Source organism: Drosophila persimilis, unplaced genomic scaffold (genome assembly GCF_003286085.1).
Source record: "Drosophila persimilis strain 14011-0111.01,24,50 unplaced genomic scaffold, DperRS2 tig00000431-arrow-pilon, whole genome shotgun sequence".
NCBI classification, from domain to species: Eukaryota; Metazoa; Arthropoda; class Insecta; order Diptera; family Drosophilidae; genus Drosophila; species Drosophila persimilis.
The window spans coordinates 4372915-4386047 of NW_020825312.1; positions in this window are offsets into that span (position 1 = coordinate 4372915).

Here is a 13133-nt window from a genome sequence, read left to right on the forward strand (position 1 = left end):
AGCGCTGCAAAGACTCCATTGTCTGCAGGGAATATATGTATACCCTTTGGTGGACGAGAGGGGGCTCATTAGCAGGGTAAATGGATCGGGGGGCAGAGGCAGGAGGCAGGAGGCAGGAGGCAGGAGAAGGGCCCTTCATAGTTAAATCTAGGCATGAACCATCAAACTCAAACAACTGATAGGTTATCCCCTGCCACACAACAAAAAAACTCTCAATTTGAGAGTATCTCCCATTCGTCCAAGTGTATTTATCTATAGATACTTCTGTCTTTTGGCCAGCTCTTAACGGTAGATGAATGTTTGAACAATGAACACTGCCATCATGAGGAAAGAGCAACGGCAGCAGCAGCAGCAGCATCAGCATCAAATAAATAAATACTTGATTTGGAGCTCTCAAAATCTATGCAAAGCGGCATCAAAAGCCCCCCAAACGAACGAACAAACGAACGAACATTCATTCAGTTAGTTAATGCTTTAGATATGCAAATCAGGCAAAATTCCTTCGTTCAGCTTCTCCCCAGCTGATTGGCTGCCTGCCTACCGGCCTGCCTGCCTGCCTCCATAAGCTCTCTGCTTAATTGCTGCTGCACCGTAATGGGGCCAGGTTGGTGACGGGGGTTGGGGCGAGAGATTTCCATAAAATGCGAGCATTGTTAGGCAGAGCAGGAGGCCCCTACCCTAACAGGGCTACTGTTTTCTACGGAGGAAAGTGAGCGTGGAAAGTGGATGGGCACCCGAATGAATCTGTTTATGAACTGTTTTTTGTAGGTCTCTGGGCCAGTCGGGGTCACCTTTCGGTGGGAATGGATTGGATTCGATTCGATTCGATTGGAATGGCCATCAAATTGACTTCTCGTGTTGTACTGCTGCTGCATGCCACACCCCAGAATCTAGACAGTCCCGATAGCAGCCCTGATGGCCAACGCTGGTGGCCAATACTCAGCTCTCGACTTGGCTTATCACTTGACAGGCAACGGCGACAGCCGACAGTCGACAGCCGACAGTCCACAGTCGGCACAGTCGGCAATTTGCATGGGTCTCCCTTTGGCCAGGGGCCAAGGGACCCAGGGGGACACTGATATCAGGGAACAACTCATTACGAATGCGACACTCGCCTTGCGATGTGGCCTGGGTGCCGGGTTGCAACAAGTTGCAGCCCAGGAGTGGCGAGGCACAGTCAAATTGGCAAACTTTTAGCACTCTCAAAAGAGATACTTTTTCGATTTACGGGGCGTATGAGCAACGGGTCGGGTCATCACCAGAGAGCTGTTGAAGCCGAAGTTGCAGCTGCAACGGCCTCCCCTCTGAATGAAATGCAAATTTAAGTGCAGCTGGGGAGCTGCTGCCGCAGTGGAAACCTGAACTGGAACTCGAACTGGAACAGAAACTGGACTGGGTGTGGGGTGGGGTGGGCGATGTCGATGTCGATGGCTATAACTATGACTATGGCAATGACGTGGCCGGATCGGCTTTAAATAAATGTTATTATTTCGATAACTTGGCGTGTTTTTGCGGCTGTGCCCACGTTTAATTATGCCACAAACCGGACAGCCGCTGCAGCAGCCACAGCAGCCACCGCAGCGAATGGATTGGAATGGATACCAAAATCAATATCATTTCGTGCCGAGTTTTTAATGAACAATTGTCGGGGCACACAATTTTAGCACATTGTAAATAAGCAATTGAATTGGTGCTGGAACTGTAGCTGTGGCTTTAGCTGTTTCTGCAGCTGGCACTGGAGCTGTAGCTGTGGCTGGAAGTGAGTGGTATGGATATCTGGTCTCTGATTCCAAAAACAGACCGGGCGCGAGCCTGCCGACAGTTTTGATCGCCCCCATTCCGCACCCCCGTTCGCTTTAATCAAATTCACATTAACAACAGCAACTGCAACAGCAGCAGCTTTAACTTTAACGCAGCTGCAACAAAGAAGGCAAGTCATGAGCAGGCAGGCATGCGGCTATTGCAGGGTATGGGTATGCTCGAACAGGCCCACATAAGAAGAGAAGAGGGAGAGAGGGTAAAAGCCTCTTTAATTAAGATCTATGGTGCAACCAGTTCAATAAATCCCAACCCAAGCTCTCTGCTCATTCATTTCCATTGCATTCGCATCAAGGACGATTCAAAATTGTATCCAAATATTATGCTCCCCTGATCGATTCCACGGTACTGAGAATATCGATCCATCGGCCAATCCCTGGCCACATGTTCAGTTATGGATTTGTATAGTTTTTTTTATAAATTTTTTTTTGTCTCGGGTACACGCCCAAAAGCCAATAGCAACAATAGCGGTTGCAGCCAGCCGCTTGTTTGGACAAGTTACCAAAAATAGACCAGAGCAGACCAGACCAGGCCCGACCAGGCCAGAGTCTCGCTGAAATCGAACCAAAGACTGAGCCCGAGACTTGGATTGGTTTTGCAGCAAGACAAAAACGATGGAAACACATTATGAGCCGTGTGGCATGGTTGCGGTGAAACTGCGGATAATTGCTGCGGCTATGAGGCCGCTAGTAATTCATACATAAATATATATAGAATACGACCAAAAGTTGGGACATTTACGGCTCTGGGCAGGGCCAGGGAGCGCACGGAACGGAAAAGTTGAAAATTGAAAACGGAATCGAAATCGAAATGCGTTTGCGATAATTTGCATGCCCAAGGTTGGTTGCACGCCCCAGAAACGTTGACGCCTCTAATTGCAGGCCCCCGGTACCAATCGCAGTCGGAGTCGCAGTCGCAGTCCCGTGGTGGTGCTGCTGGTGGGGCGATGGGCAGTCGTCGGGGCATCAAAATTACAGGTTTATGCGTTTCCGTTCCTGCACTGATCTGACAGTTATTATAACCTGCATCCCATTAGCAGGGGACGGTGGATGCGGAACCCGTAATGAACTTGTCTAGGACCCGAACGGGCACACATCTGGCCAGGGCCCCGGCTCTGGACCGGGAGATATTGATAAGCCGGGCGGTGGGCAATCGCGGGGCGCTGGTACCGCCACTGCCACTGCCACTGCCAGTGCCAGGCGGTGGCGGTGGCGGTGGGCATATGGCAGTGCAATTTATGGGATCAACAGACCCGTTAGTGCCAAATTACAAATGGGCTCATGGCAGCAAAGTGCAAAACAGACGTGGCAATAACCAACAAGACATTAACCCGGCACGGAGCGGAATGGAGTGGAGTGGCGCATGCCTCGCCGCGCCTCACACAGCTGCACTGCATCCAGAGTGCATATGCTGCATGGTCCAATAATTGCCAGGCCCCACAGTCCAGCGGCCTCACCCTCCGTGCCTCCCGTGCCTCCGTACCCCCGTCCCCACCACACACACACACACACACACACATGAGAGCTGCTGGCTGCAAGGCGGGAAGCTGGAATCAGAGCCAACGGCGATTCCACAAGATACGAGTACGAGTACGAGTACGAGTGCAGTTGCAGCACCGCCGTACCAGCGGATGGCCAGAATGCCAGACCCCACCAAAAGACAGACGGAGCGACGGAGCAACCGACAGAACCGCCAAAAGACAAAACCGACCAACCGACAGAGCAACCGTCGCTGGCCACAAAAACATAAAACAATAAAGCTGGGCGCTGCGCTGCGCAAAGAATAATCGCATAAATCATGCGGACTTGCGGCGGCGTCTAAACTGCACTAACGGCAACGTGAACGAGGGCTACGCGAGCATCGTATCTCTGGAACGAGGCGCAACTTGGGCCACACGGCACAGTGGTGCGAGAGTGATGGGCTGACTGGAGAATGCAATAATAAATACCATTGCTAGAGCCTTAATTATAGGACATACAGAATTATCTACCTCAGAGGGCCCTTCGACTGTCCCTGGAATCCAGACTTATAGATTCGTACTCTCAGAGCTACAAATCTTTTACTCCACCCATCGATATGTATTCGATATGTAGGGAGCAAGCGCCCTCCGCACTCGCTTCGTCTGTGCGGTGACCCCCGGCTCACTCGCTTCGTTTGCGCCTGAGTCCCACATCATATACTGAAAAGGATCGTAAAATACAAAGACAATAAAGACACACAATATTACGACTATGTATGAGTAAAATATCGGGTGAAAAATGGTCTGTGATCGTTACTCCAACATTCGGTTATTTCAGTGGCAATAATTCGTATCAAATATCCCTTATTCCAGAACATTGCCCCACTGTGAATCGAGCAGCGCGGCAACACTTTTCTTGCCTTAAGCCAAATTTATAGCGATCTAAGTAGGTATAAAGCGCTCATTTTGTGGCAGAAACAACGACGACGACGACGACGGCGGCGACGACAGCGGCGACTTCGTTACGATTTCGAGGAGTGCCCGTGCACCGCCAACAGGAGTGCAGCGCGATGGCAATGCCTTTGTTCTCTTCCACATCCACTTCCTCCTCTTCCTTGGGCGACGACCGACCCATTGTTGTTGCTTTTGTAATTTCTTTATCCCGTTGGCAGTTTCGCCTGCACTCCGCTCCCGCTCTCTCCCGCTCTCTTCGTCGCTCTTTTGCTAAGAACAATAGAAATGCAGCGCACGAAAGCTGCGAGAGGCGGGAGCTGAGCGGCACGGAACGGAGAGCGCGAAGAAAGCGCGGTCAGAGAAAGAGAGAGCTAAAGCCAGAAAAAATACCTGCGGCTAACACAAGGTGTATTTCCATAAGGTAGGGTCGTTCCCGTCTCCTTTTTGTTTCCCAATCTCCCCCTCAAGCACAAACGCAACTGGCACACAATTTAAGCTCGCTCCCTCCGAATGCCTCACCTTGCTTGAATATACCCTGGCACAAATCCAACGCTGAAATAGGTGCATTCTGCAAGCTTTGAGAGGGGAAGAGCCGACAACGGGCAGCTTTACCTCACCGCTGCTCACTCGTGCGCGATTTTCGAAAGAACTTCTTGTCAGGGCTTTCGGTACCGCTGTTCGGCCTTTGTTGTGGTTACGACTTTACCCAACACTTGCGGGGAGCGGGAGCGGTAGCGGCAGCGGGAGAAAGGCGACTAACTGGGACAAAGTTTTTGGGCAGCCGACAAAAAAAAGAACAGAATCGCCTTAGAGCAGGAGTCGCCCTGTGCGGTTACCCCCAAAGGCCCTTGGAGTGGACGCTTCAAAAAGCGGTCTAGTCCTGCGGTAAGTATTTGGTGAGGTAGGGCTAACTCATTAGGGGACAAACATTTTCTGTGCCCTGACTTATCAGTCGTTCTAATGCCTTACCCGAAGCGCAGAAATCAGCCATTAATCAATTGATGTGACAAAATGCAATGCAAAAGAAATGGATCGAAAAATGGGCCCGCATTGTTTCAGCAGAAGGAAGCACAGGGGGAGGGGTGTTAGACAGGTCAAGCCGGTTTACTGCCGCTGCATCGCCTGCTCCTGCCGCTCCTGCTCCTGCTCCTGCCACCGCTTCATTATTATGCGCGCATTGTGCGTGGCCCGGCAACAGGAACTGGCCATGGACATGGGCACATGGACATAGGAATTTGTAAGCCCGGCCCAAAGCCCAGTCGAAGCCCATGCCGAGGCCCAACATGAAGCGTGCTCCGATTCTCAATTGCAGCGTGGTGCATATGCCTCCAGGGACAATTCATGCAGCTGACAGGGAGAGAGGGAGAGAGAGAGAGAGAGCGAGAAGATGGGAGAGTCGTAAAAGGAAGCCAGGCAAACTGCAGCTCGCAATTAAACAAAGCCCCTTCCCGGACCAGAGCGCCCTATGAGGAGCAGCGGGAGCGAAGCTGGACGCAGACAATGGCTCTGTCCAAAACTGTGCAAAACCAGTAAGAGCTCCATAGTCCATTGAGTGTAAGGGTCTTACGGATATCCCCTAATTCTACATACTATTCGCAGGTACTAGCCCCATCACAATTCAAACATTGCTGATAAATCAGGTGGAAAACCCATCAAAATAACAGGACAAGGCTTATTGATTGTAATGATTAGTGTAAGACCTGTATAAGCTCGTAAATGAGTGTGTCTTCGATCTGCCTGCCACATGCTTGTATCTCCACTCGGATACAACATACCATTAGTACCGTGTATGTGCCACGCCAGACCCAACCCAGCGGCATCTGCAGCATGTGGTTAGTGCGGCCACAGCAGGGACGAGGATGGGGTCGAGGCTCCCTCAAAGGACTCTAAACGCATTTCCGCCAACGATGACGACGGCCACGTCGCTTTGCATTTTATGCAAAACATCGCCTATCAGCCAGATCTAGCTCGAAACTAGATTGAGGGGGCGGTGGGGGCAGGGGCAGCTGGAGCGGGCCAAATGTGGCCAGATCTTGACCAGCAGACCAGGCCAGGCCAGCCCAGATCAGACCACAGAACGAGCCGGAATGGAGGGCCCAGCCCCAACGCAGCGCTTGTCATATTTAGTTGGCAGAACAAAGCACTCGCCATAAACGCTTGCAAATCGCCGCCAAATCGCAGGGGAAACGCTTTGCTGGCCAGCATGTTGCATTTAAAGCGTTTTTAAACGCTAGAAAAACGGCCGGCTCTCGCCAGGAGGAACGAGTTTTAACCTGAAAAAGGGCAACCAATTTACATTTCTGAGAGAACTATGAGCCACATATGTATGCACCAGATCAGTATTTTGGTTGATGTGTGGTTGAAGAGGTTAGAGGGGGGATTTTTTGGGTATTTAATGGGGTTTCGTAGGATGGAATTATGTACTTTTGACCTTTGTGCTTAGTGGCTTGGAACTCTTATACAATAAACGATCCCAGACTGATGGCTTGTTACCCCTATTTGCTGATGGTATTGACACAAGTTCTTCTTTTGCCCGATTCAGAAACTCTTTAACCTACTCTTGCACATGGTGTAGTCCCCTTGTTTATCTTTAAACAAAAAAAAACCAAAAAAAGGGAGCTGGGTCCCCTGCTTGGCCCAATTTGGTTAAAATCTTCAGATGAACTGAGGCGTGGAAAGAATTCACTGGCCGTGTCCACAATGCAAATGAGGTCCTTTCAGCGATACACCGTACACCGTACACCGTACACCGTACACCGTACTCTTGTGCACACTGTGGTGGTGCTGGAGGTCTGGTCAGGGCTTGGAGCCTAGGGCCCTGGGCCTGGAGCTGTTTCCATCAGCATCTCATCTCCATCAGTAGCCCCATCATTGTCGTCGGGCTGGTGGGGCTACCCGCTGGTGACAATTTAACACACAAATTCAGTGAAGCGACAACTTGGGCACAGGCATAAATTTACAACATCCCCCCCCAACAGCCCCGCCACCCACACAGGCCTCTGATCTGACGGCGGGGGGTTGGTGCTTTAATTTTCCTTTTTCTTGCAGTTTTCCCTTCGGTTCGGCTCCGGTTCGGCTTTTTTCGGCGCTTATGCTCAAAGCCAGTGAAGCAGAAAACTTTACAATCCATCAAATTAATGGAGCAATGTGTCACGAGGAGCACTCGTAGCGCTCGTCGCACCACCTCCTTCGATGCCTGATGGCTGATGGCTGACAGCTCTCACTTAGATTCCCTCTGGTCTCGGCCCTGACAAAACCAACTGGAGCTCCTGCTCCTGCTACTGCTCCTGCTCTGTCCCGACTGCTGCTGGTGAAATGTCATCAACTTGAAATTGTAAATCAAGCAAAAATTGATTGAACAAAGCGCAGAGCGCTTAAAAAACCAAAGGAACAGAACAATGAGGCAAAGGGCACACGGGACATGGGACACGGGATATGGGATGGAATATACTCGTATCTGTATAGTGGCAAGGCTTCAATCTGTTGAATAGATTTGTGCATAGAGGATGCACTTGTGAGTGTACTCAGAGATTGCGAGGGTCTGGGCTGACAGTAGAAGTAATTGATTAACATTTGCGGATCAAATGGTAAATACCATTCAAATGGCGTATCAGAATCGAATATCTTTTAAAACGGTTGCATAAATTAGAGAATATTCAACCGTTTGGTCGGTATGTGCTCCCACTCTCTTTTTAAGGCAAAATGTTGGCTTAAAGATGCTTTAAAATTGAGAAATCACATACGCTTCGGGTTGCCTTCTTTTCCCCAGTTTTCCCAATTGATTGCTCCATCAATCTACGTCTGGGCAGGATTACCATTGAATGCGGAATCAATCAATACTGTTTATTTGTGCAAGTGCTATGCCCCAAAACTCCAATCCCTGCAGGCTGTCTCGGCTGCCTTTCACCGCAGACCAGGGCCCAGACACAGACCCAGAGCCAGACCCAGAGCCAGACCCAGAGCCAGAGCCACCAGACAATTGCCACATATGACATACAATTAACACAGTTAATGTGCCGATGGGTCCAGCCCACATGGCAGCCCACTCCCCACTCTCGAAGCACCATCCACCATCCACCAGAAAGTGTCTCCAGCCTGTCCAGAGTGGTGCCTGCCTTTCACCAGACCCTCCAGTGGCTTTAAAGACGTTTTCTTTGGGCGACTGCGACTGCGACTGCAACTGCAACTGACACTGGGACATAATGAAAGTCCTACGCGATGCTACGGGTGAAAACTTTCGCAAATATGCAAATCGTCCCACTGCCATTTGCACGTACAAATGTAACGTACATTTTATAGACTTATCACGCGACACTCGGCCTGGCTTCGACTTTGGCTTCGGGACTGGCTCTGGGGTCTGGGGTCTGGGGTCTGGGGTCTGGCCAGAGCGGTCCATAAATCTAAGCGATATGCCGCCCATTTCATCTCATTGCCGGCCGCCCACTTGGGTTTCGCAATGTTGCTGCTGCCACTGTCTCTGCTGCTGCTGCTGCTGCTGTTGCATTTGCTGCTCCTGCTGTCGTCGACGTCGTCACGAGTGGCAACAATTAATTTTCATACGCAGACGCAGTTGGATGGCAGATCTGGCAGGAGGCTACTTCCAGACAGACAGGGGGACAGGGGGACGGGGGACAGGAGGACAGGAGGAACTGGGGAGACAGACAGGGAGGTATGGGGCGACTGGTAGCCACTGGGAGAGACACTCACTCCGGGAACGGATGCAGTTTGGAAGTCTTTTTGCAGGCGACAAACAAATTGCACATCGATGCGACAGAGATGGCGACTTGTGGCATTCTAGGAAAATAAATTTAAATAAACGCAAAAGTCTTCTGCTTTGGCCCTGGTAGTGTCTTCCGTTCCTCTTCCTCCGCCTACTGCCCAGGCAGCGGCAGGGGCAGCGGCAGCGGGAGAGAGAGAGATAGAGAGAGGGAATTGAAAATGCAAATTCGCGCGAAAATAAAATCAAGTGATGGAGAAGGGGAGAGGTGGAGTGACTGGGGGCCGACACTCTCTTCGGGCCACAAGTGTTTTAACAATGTTTGCATCGCGCATTACGTGATTTGGCTGCCACAGCCCGCCCCGCCCCGCCCACACCACCTGCTGGTGCTCATCCTCCTGCTGCTCATCCGCCTGCTGCTCCTCCTGCTGCTCATCCTCCCACTTGGTTGGTCTTTGCGTGTAGCAACATGTTCAAATTTGAATAAAACGCAATGCGAAAGGCATTGGAGAGTCCACGAGAATCGGAAATACCCTGCCGCCACCTCAGGGAGTGATCATTGTATGGATACAAAGACCGGGAGTAGGAGGCTTACAATAGAAATGAAAATCTGGTATATAGCTCACAATTTTGTAGGGATTTAGCTCAAGAGTTGCCCTCTAGATGATCTAAAACTTTGCGAAAATAACTTCATTTCAACATGGAAAACTTCCATATGAGGGCTCTGGAACCCACAGAAGTTGGCTCCTTCAAAAACTGAGAAAACAATTGCACAACAGTGTTTAAAATTCGTTTTCAGATTTCCAAGCACGCGGCAAAGCATTTTCGACAGATGCTTAGCTCTTCCCAGACTTCAACAGACCCTGCTCTTCCCCTCTCTCTGTTGCTGGCAGGGCGGGGCAGAACACAGTGTAGTACCACCGATAAGGACTCCCCACCACCAAGTGGGTGTTGCCGGCAAGGAGCAGACTGCTGCTGCTACGCGAACCCATTGACGCCTTCGCCTTGGCTGCATCTTGCATCCTCCGCCTTCGTTATCAGCGTTGCTTTCCCGCCGCCTCCGCCGGGCCGTTGTCGTCGCAGCGACACTTCCAGCGACACTGGGGCGGAGATAACATTCCCGGGGCCGGCGACACTTTGCATGTCGGCAGCAGCTCGAGCTTCAGCTTCCTCTGGAGTCTCGCAGAGTCGATAAATTAGCGCATGCATCTTCATTTTGGGCCCGGGTCTGGGACCGGGTCCGGGTATGGGTATGGGTCTGGGAGTGCATTAGTCCCAGTGAAAGGTTGAGCTTAAGCCCTCGGCCAAAATCAAGAACAATGGAACAGGGCCGGCCCGAACAGGAAAGGACAGGATCTCGAGTCCCAGTCCCTGTCCCTGTGCCTGTCTCCCTACCACTTTGCTGAGTCATTAGAATCCGCAGCTGCGACTGCACCGGCGGCTCAAATCCAATTACAATGCAGAATCAACTGGCTGGGGCACACACACACACACACACACATACACACACACAGATAGATTCTCGTGGAGCCTGGCATGGATGGGGACCTAAAACCAGTCCCCAATGGAGTTTGATCTGCAATTTGGGCCCCAGCCTCGGACATGGCCAAAAGCCGCTGGCGAGCATTGTCCACTCCGTGGGCTCTTTTGCTTTATTATAGCAACGCTTATACAGATTAGAATAAATCAACTTGTCCCCCAGTGCCCGGTCCCCGGTCCCCGGTCCTAGACCGGCTCCCTACCTGGTTGCCTCTCTCTGGTGCTCTCGTTTCGGTTGTCCAGCGATCAGCAAACGCTACCGGCAACAACATGCCTGCTCTGCCCATGCCTATGCCTATGCCTATGCCTATGCCTACGCCTATGCCCATGCCACTCCATGAGGCAGGCAGCTGCAGCTGCAGTGGGACCCAACCGAGGGGCACCCCCCGACACTTTCCGGGATAGTCGGGATAGTTGGGAGCGGGATCCCCATTAAGTGCGCGCCGTGGTGCGCCGCCCCCAGACCAAAGGATGTTCTGCGGCGATAAGCAGGCAAATAAGTTGGCTTAGGCTGCAAAAGGAATTAATAATGCAGAAATGATGGGCTCCACTGGGAATCGGAAATGCGAAATGGAGTAATGAAAGAAAGGGGGGCCAGCAAAGCCACTTCTAACTGATCTGAAATGGGTTTCGGGGAGGCGTCGCCTCGAGAGGAAGTTGCATGTGGGGGGAAAGCCAATGGCCGGCTGCTTTACGGCTCTTGTTGATGGCTTCTCCATGGCATTTGCTTAGAAATGGTTCCCCCAATTAATGTTTGATTCCTGAGCAGGTCTTGAGGTGTCTTTATCTGGCAGGCTCCCAGAGCATTGCTCTCTCAAAGATTCAATCAATGGTATATGTACTCTCAGCCTTTGAATATTCGAAAGTTAAGTCAATATAATTTACCTTACAGAATGTATTTCCGACATGAGCCCATCTTCTTTCAGAGTTCCTCATGCGATCCCTTAAGCTTAAGCCATGTCCCCCACAGTTTCCTTCGTGTCAGGGGCTTTGTGAAACATCAAGTTCAACACTTGGGCAGTGGTGCTCGTCCCCGTTCGAGCCGAGGCAAATCTTACAAATTAAACGCATTCAAGTGCAAGATCCAGGAATTTTGATTGGGTCAAACGGAGTCAGAGGCGCGCGGTAGCTGAAAAATGCCATAACAAAATGTGTCAAGTGCCAGACATAAATGCCTAAGTAAGAGCGGGCCAAGACCAGGCCGGGCCGGGCATCGTCTTCTTGGCCAGAGAGGCCTTGCGGCCTTTTTGCTGTTTGCTGTTTGCTCTGGCCATTCGACATGCGGTGCCGCGTTGATCGTGGCTCGTTGCCGTTTGCCGGGCTGCCGGGTCGCCGGGCCGGGTTGCCTGTTAGCATTGCCGCGCAGTGGATCGTCTTCGAATCGCATGAAACAATAAATTTTCGGTGCGTCAGTTTTTGCGAGGCTGCCGCTGCCAGAGGATCGTTGTGCCCTTTGCCGGGGCCTGGGCTCTGTGAGCTTTCCAATTAAAAATGCACAATTGGGCCTCGCTTCCCTCGATCGTGGCCGACTTGTACTTATTTGTAAGTTGCACGCATGGCTCCAGCTCCAGCTACAGCTCCAGCTACAGCTCCATCTCTGCCGATTCCGATGCCGATGCCGATTTGTGGGTCCCTTCTTTCGGCCTGCCTACGCAGTGGCCTCCTTCTTCGCCGACTGTTTTCATTAATTTACATAAAAATATCTTAATTGCGATGCTGCGACGGCGGCGATTCAATTTTTTGTGCTTATCAATGCCATGTCATGTAGCCGACGCCATGAGCCTGGGGCCTGGAGTCTGGGGCACTCTGTCGCTGCCCCTGCCCCTGCCCCGCCTGACAAATTTGTGCAGAGCTTCACGTCAAGATCGCCATCGCTGGCCTGCGTTCCACATGGCATCCACATCCACAAGACACATGTTGCGCGACACTTGCGGCCACGGCCACACCTCCTCCTCCATTGATTCCTTTGTCCATGCATAATCGCTGATAAATGCTGCTTTCGGGGCTGCAAAAATGATTTGTTGATAATTAATGCAGTTGGGGCACTCATCTCCTCCTACCAGAACTCGTTTGCCGCCATGCCTCAAAAGAACAGCAGCCGCCGACGCCAGGACAGCAATTTGTGCAACGTTTTTTTATTGTGGCTGGTGCTGGTGCTGGCTGCTGGCTGCTGGCTGCTGTTGCAATCAGGCCTTAAAGGCAATCAACGCACAGTAATTCATGCCGCCTGACAGGCTTTGGCTGCATCTGCAGCCCCCATCTCCCCAGCTTGAACTCCAGATGCTGGCGACGACCCACAAATAAAGCAAAAGAAAATCGTTTCCTAGTTGTGGCAAGCGTCACGCAGCTAATTGTCAGCCACGGCCGGGGTGCGGGGCATGTGCAACATGATCGCAATTAATGCGACCAGAGCTAGTCGGCTGCTTAATCACGGTCACTTGATCAATTTGGCACGCAACGAGGAGCCAAGGAGGGGGAAAGAGGGATACCAGGAGCATACCCACTGGGGCAACAGATCACGCGGCCACACTGTTGCAACAGTGCGGCACAATTCTAATGCAGATCAGAGAAAGTTGTGGGAATTTCTTATGAGAAGACAATTGTTTACGAATTATTTGTTGTGCACTTGCTAGGAATGACTATCGA